Raw genomic sequence first — 7,425 nt, 5'->3', positions numbered from 1 at the left:
TCTCTTCATGGTGGTTAAAAACTAAAAATCAAGCCTACGTTTAGGCAATCAGCTACCTCTCTCACTATGGGGTTTATGTACAATGTCCAAGGAAATCTCCTTTCTTTTTCTGAACTACTCTAGGAAAGAACTGGAAGAGGACAATCCCAGGTTAATCATACCATGGGGAGGCCCCAGGCACCCTCTGCATCTCTGAAGAGGCCAGTGAACGTACCCTGGGGATAAAGAGACATGGGCAACACAGATTTTGGTCGTTTTGTAAGGCAGGAAATGTGGTCATCACCCACACGGATCTGGGTGTGCAAACACAATGTATATGTTTATGTACCTTCCCCCAGCCCACGGACATTGTTCAGATGGAAGGGAGGAGAGCACAAGAAGGAAATCCTCTTCCTTTTGGCAAAAGACAAGCAAAATTTCATGCTCTTGACCTGCATCAGCTGTCCAAAAAAAAGTCTCCTCCTTTATACTGGATGTCATGAAGAGTTCAAAAGACAATGTTGCCACCATTAACATTAACAGCAGAGCCTATGAGGAAGCACTGGCCGGGGGGCAGTCACTGTCCTGGGTGCCAGGGTCCAGTGCTGAGTGAAGTCTTTGTCCTGCCCCTCCTCGCCAAACGTCCATGGCAGGTCACACACTGTTAGACCATTGTAGTCCTTTTCAATGTCACCACCATTGTCACTTCCCTTCTTATCTCTCAGGACAACTTAAAAAAATAAGTGTTTATGAAACAGCTAAGATTAAAAATACATAAAGAAATGAAATACTTTTACAAATAAAGGAGTGAAAAACAATCCTTTGGAGATTTTTTTAAAATGTGAATTTCTAGGAATGTTTTCCACACTGTGCTGTGAATTAACAAATCCCAAGACTCCATGTTTTAAAAACTATCCAGTTGGTTCTGATACACACATTTAAAGATTTGTACTTAACAAATATTGTCTTAGATTGCAGTACTTTAAATATTGTGTTGTTTGTTGTGCTTTGAGTGCCACAAGAGTCCAATAAAGTACACAAATAGAATGGGAAGTATTATCTCCAATTTACTTATGAGAAAAATGAATATATAAAAATCATCATTAAAACTAACTTACTATAATGGCATCTAATTTGTTCTCATCACTGCTGGAAGTTGTTGATCATATTATTCAATGAATTTGTCTTCAAAGAAAGAAAAAAACATATTGTCTAGCAGGTTTCTATGCTGTAATATTGGTAATGTAATATACATCAGTGTCTACACATATGTAAATGCATTATGTCAACCTTAAACTATGCCCTGCGGGTGATAATTTCATTCCCTCACTTATTTACCCAGTACTTTGCCTGGCATTGTTATTTTTGCTCCCAAAACAGTGGTTTATAAAGCACTTTTTAAAAAATGCTTTCATGGAACTGACATTTCAATGGGGAAATCATAGATCTGGAAACATTCCATAGCATAACTTATTCCTATATGATGGAAACCATCCAAGCATCCATAGCCCAGCACAGTCTTATCAGTAATTCATATCTGCTCCAGCGGTGCCTCCTGCAGATATAGATCAGGCGAAATACGAGGGTCAAGGATGCCAGAAGTGATTTGCTGATGGAGTGAAGAATACCAGAATGCGTTGTTGACTAGTAAGTTTATGAACAAGCTAGGCTTTCATTAAGAAAGCAAAAAACTTTGAGAAGCCCAGCAGCCTAAGATCTTTGGCATAACTGTGGCTGAAATTCTATTTGATCTTCTCTCTTCCAGACTTGATGGAGAGATCTGTGTCACTTTATCAGTGGGTGGTTTGCTGACTATGAATGGACCTCAAAGTAGGGTTTGCTTGCAAGGTGCTTTTGGATGAATGAAAAGGATGAGAGGAAGAAATTCATCAGGGAACAGTTAGTATTAACTGTTTGGAATCTATTTGATAATAAATATTTATACACACTTTCATCAAACTATTTCTCCAGAAGTAAGATTTTTGAACAACACACTCTCATATAACCTACCTCTACATTATTGTGGCCCATTGTTTGCCAAGATAATCAGCTGTGAGCAGTTGAATTGATATATCGATTTGTAACAGATTGTCTCATTTAATCTCTTACAATAATGCACAGGTGTAATCTTATTATTTCCACATTAAAGATTAGGCATTTGAGGATTCATACGGTTAAATAATTTACTTAATGCTTTTATTAAGTATCAAGTAATTAAGTAATAGAGCATGGATTTTAAACAGTGTGTTTCCGAAGTTTATACTATTTCTACTTCCTGGTCCTGGTTTGAGCAGATCCTAGCATCATAAAATCTGTAGAGATCCTTCTGCTCACACTTTCCAACAGCCTTGATCTCCTTTGGTTTCCTTGTGCGGTGGCCAACACTCACTGTGCTTTTGTACCACCTGTCCAAACGTCTGTCCATGAAGATTCTGTTTTAGTTTTCATTGCTAAATAATTTTCTAATACTTGTTAATGACCATTTTTTGGTCCGATCTTCCCTAACTACCTAAATGAAATTTTCCTGAACATTAAAAGCATATTCTTTATTATAGTTCTCTGGTACCCCAAAGTACATACTACAAAGAAATGGCTATGAAAACCACAGATTCTTTGCTGCTCTGACAGATATGTTTTAACTGTATACCAGAAGACAGTGGTTGGAAGAAAATAGATGCTCAGTAAGTATTCAACCTTTTTCCCTAGATGAGACATCATCTCCAATTTTTTATTTTTTATTACTGTATGTTTGCAATATGTAATTCCTCATGGGAATTGGTACCTATACATATCACATTTTAATCCTTTGTATTCTTTGCCCTCCCTTCCTGCTCCTCTGTCCTATACCAAGGTCCCTTTCCCATTTCCACAAAGTCCAGAGAAAATGTGATATATAAATATATATATATATGAATGATATATCTATGTTGGAGTATTACTCAACCACCATATGAAGGATAGTAGGTACACCTTGAGACCATAAGGATATGTGAAATTATTACACATATATCTCATGATTTCCTTTATATAAGTTTCAAACATAAATAACGTAAAGAGCAAATATAGGATAGACAATAAGAGCCACTGGGGCAGCCCTTGTACATGGGAGGGGCACAGAAGTGGGGGGAAGGGGGGCATCAGGAAGTGAGAAGCTGTGATGTGTTAAACGACCAGCTCCATAAAAAAATTAAAAAAAAAAAAAAAAAAAAAAAACAAGGGCTGGGGATTTAGCTCAGTGGCTTAAGCACCTGCCTGGCAGGCATGCAGTCATGAGTTCGATCCCCGGTACCAAAAAAAAAAAAAAGCACCAGCTTCATGGCGAATCTCTCCATTATGTCATTATGTGCCATACTAATAAACACTTTTCAAGAAATAAAATCATTATCAATTAAAAAACTCAAAATAGAAATAATTTATAGGGCAAAATGAAGGAGAGATAGTAGGAATTGGGGAGATAGAGACTGGAGGTAGGAAGTATTTGCTCTTGAAGGCAGAATTTTCATAATAGAGATCATTTTCACTTCAAATGATCAAAATTCAAAAATAAGTGGGAATTTCATCTATTATATCAGTTCTTAACTTAAAAAATTATCATGTCAAAAGTTATTATTTATTCATTGTTTTTAATATAAGACTTAGAGATCTTGGCCCAGGAGTTTCATTTTTGGTTTCCAGTGTGGGTCTCCCTGAGTCTGTCTGAGCCGTGACATTCTCCAAAGCTGACCTCAGAAAATGTTTGTGGAGGGAGTGGAAGAGACGAGACAGAATTCAGAAGGTGCATTAGGGAAGGTGGGATGAAGTCAGGTCTTGGCAAATCAGGCTTTCTCCTGTCACAGGGAGTGTACCCTATGTTAACTTACAAGGGGGACATTTAACAGCCCTCTACTTACTTTAGGAGAAGAGCGCTCTGCACATCTTGTCACTTCTCAGTTAATAAAACACAGTGACTTTGCAATTACCAATTAATGACATACAAATACGATAGAATTACAGTGTTTAATGTACGCGTACATGTATGCGTACATAGATATGTATTCCTTGTTTCCAATGCCAATACTAAACTGAATGATTCCACAGGGGATTTCATGAATTGATGAATTTTCTCCAATTTTTGCATCATACAGTGAATTGCAAATTCATGAAATTTAGGGGTACATATGTGAAAGTAATGACATTATCTGAAGGAGGAATTATTAGTAAATGGGAAATATGGGCATTTGGTGAACAAGTGTGAACTATAAAATTACAAGTGATGACAATATGAGCTTTGTACACACAGGTTAAAAACATCATACCATTAATATCTTTGGAGAGATGTGTATATTAGGTTCAAACATGTATATAGACACTCATGTACACATACTAAACTGCTAGACTCAAAAATTGTACAAAAAAATCACAAATGTGAAAAGAAGAAGAAAAACAATTAGTGTAAAAGCCATATTCTCTAGACGTAGGTTCCTGTTCCATCATTCTGAGCTAAATTGACTTTGTACCTCCAAGTTGTGGGTCTCCTCTCTGAGCATCGGAATAATTGTAGCTGCTCCTTCCCCGAGAGGGTGCCAGAATTAAATGAGAGGGTATATATGACTATGCCCCCACACAGGGGCACTTGACAAAGGTTGTTTACTTCCCATATCTTTCTCTGGCCTCTGCTCGTGCTATAAATCCAGCTTTACACTGTTTCCTTTGGGTCATAACAAATAGAAAAACCATCCCTTCTTTCAAGGACAATTTTTGGAGGGAACAAGTGTTCATAAACAGATTACCAGATCTCCAAAGGCAGGGCAGAGGCAAGCATTCATTGATGTGCTTACTGTGTACGTAGAAAGTAGAGGGTAGGAATTTTGAAGTGCTAGTTGACACCCACCCGCCCCCTCAAGTTTTATTCTAATAGGCTAGAAGCAGGAATAATTGGAGAAAATATCCATAAATTGCCAGGAAAAGGCAGAAAACAAGCCTTTGCTAATAGAAAATATGCTTTATCCACGGGAAAGCCCTGAGAGGTCAGAGTGGACAGCATACAGGATGGCAGAAGGGCCAGGCACACACCAAAGGTCAGGACGTACAGAAAACAGGTAGGCACAGCTAAGCAGGAGTCAGCAAAGCCCGCCCCCAGGAGAGGAGTCCTCCTTAGGGCACAGGCTGGTAATCCATCCAAGGCCCAGAGCCAACCTCATGGATACTGTCCTACATATGCTTAGCACACCCAGGTGCCAAGTCCAGGGCACATATAGGGTGCTTTGCCTGCCACAACGACCTGTCCTGACTTGATGGAGCAGGTGGTGAACTGGGCGCCACACCACCCGGACTCAAGTCATCCTTCCTCTTAGGAGCTCTGTTAATACTGGGCAGGTAAGTCCCTCCCTGGTTGCATAGTTAGTGTGAGATCTAAGAGAAATACAAAGGATACACAGTAGGTTTGCATTCAAAGGCTCAGGCTGCTTTGATGAGATATGAGGTCCGCAGCTTAGAGCAGAACCCAGTCTTGCAGTGTAGCTACGCTTTGGGTCCTTATCTGGAAAATCTGGTGGTAATAAGTCTGTCAGAGTGTTGTGAGGATTCAGCAACACATTTTGGGGAGAGTGCAAAACAGCCAGACGTACAGTAATCATTTAGTGAAGTAAATATGGTTGCAGAGTATTAATGAAAGTGTGGTTTGGAACAGGTAATGTGAGAAGCAGAAAGAACCTGACTTCAGCCTCAAACAGTCTCCTGGTCCAATTCAAAAGTCATCATTATGAGCTTTGAAGAAAATTACTTCACTCATTTTAGTCTCATTCTTATAAGTTTGCAAACTAGGCATGTTACGTTACTGTTCAAACTGTTCTTATGAAGGTTTGAAATAACCTACACCGACCAAATAGAAACATATTTGCATATTTTCAAGAATGACAATTGTAATTATGAGATGTAGAAAGTAATGCTCTCAGAATTATATTAAGTTCTTTACTAAGAGAAGGGGGCAGGGCAGTGGCAAAGTCAAGAACCTTATTTCAAACAAGCATAAGTGCTTCTTTCTTGACCAAAAGCCCCATCAGAACAGAGCGATTTGCACAATTCATCAGTGCCCTGTGGTTTGCGCTCATCGTGGCACCCTGTCTAGCCCTCTCTCCTCTCTGGTCCCACATGGCAGTGAGACCAATGAGAAGAACAATAAGATCATGCTGGGAAAGAAATGCCACAGGTAGCCGGAGGACGTGAGCTCTGTGTCCTGTGTGCTCAGCCAACAATGCTGCTACTGTCCTTGGAAAGGCTGGAATGTGGATGGAGGCCAGCTGGACACAATTACTACAAACGCAGACCAAAGGCTTGCAAATGGGCCAGGAAGAAGGCTGGGAGATGGGTATTTGAGAATGCAATTGGTGATGCACCCTCACAGAGCTCTTCAAAGTGCTGGGTGCTTCCCAGCTCCGCACGTGCCAAATGCCCAAAGGAGCAGACAGCTGGATTCTGATTGCCAGGAGGGAATCTCCCTAAAGAGGAGAGTGGCCCAGCAATGACTGGTCCCCTTGTACAATGGCAGGTGCTTTAAATAGTACCTTGTTTAGCCCTCCTAAGTTCTAATCATCATCTCATTATACATAAAGTGTATTGCAAGCCTTCACAGCATTTAGTTACTATTATGATTATTGTAATTCCTCTCATAAATAAAGAGATAGAGGCTCTTGAGTAAAGTCACCTGTCCAAAAGTTATCTAGCGAATTGTGATGAAGCTGGGAATCGAACCTAGGGGCTACTTCCAAATTTGTGTACTTTGCATCAAAGCCTAAAGCCAATATGGCTTATGAGACACTTTCCCTGTACCAGAGGCTATAAGAGGTACAGTAAAAAATGCAAAATAGTTTCCTCCCAAAAATGCAGTCTGGGGTGGCATTTTTATGGGTCGTGGTCCTCAGTGATTCATGAGAGGACTTTGAGATCACCAAAATGCATCGTAAATGTCTAGAATGAGATTGAAATAGTAAATGTATCTTCCATGATTCAAGAAGTTTTGATGGTACGTGTCTCAATCACATATAAGCATGTGGAAGTGTATATATTGGATCATAGCATACACATTATGTCTCTCAAAAGCCATGCTCAGAAACTTTGGTAAGCACCACTTTAGTAGGTATGCAAACAGCAGACACAGGGTTACATGGTGCACCCCTGCTTACTAGCTGCTGTTATCTATCTTTTGGGACTGCATGATGCCTTTTGTGAGATCTCAGATGAAGAGGGCATTAATGACCTTCATCAAGATAAGGGGATCCTGGGCTGTGATTTCTGTAGCCCTTTGTAAACATTTCAGTACATCAAATCCAACAACCTGACACAAACTGATTCAAGTGCAAGGGATAATGAGGTGGACCCAGTTTTGCCTTAAACAAAATTTATCTTAATTCTTTTATTCTTCTTGGGGTACCTGTCCCCACACTCAAGAAAGGGGCTCAAAAGACACGC

Source organism: Cavia porcellus, unplaced genomic scaffold (assembly GCF_034190915.1).
Source record: "Cavia porcellus strain 051 isolate PalLab524CR breed Dunkin Hartley unplaced genomic scaffold, mCavPor4.1 scaffold_19, whole genome shotgun sequence".
NCBI lineage: Eukaryota > Metazoa > Chordata > Mammalia > Rodentia > Caviidae > Cavia > Cavia porcellus.
This window is presented reverse-complemented; position numbering follows the sequence as displayed.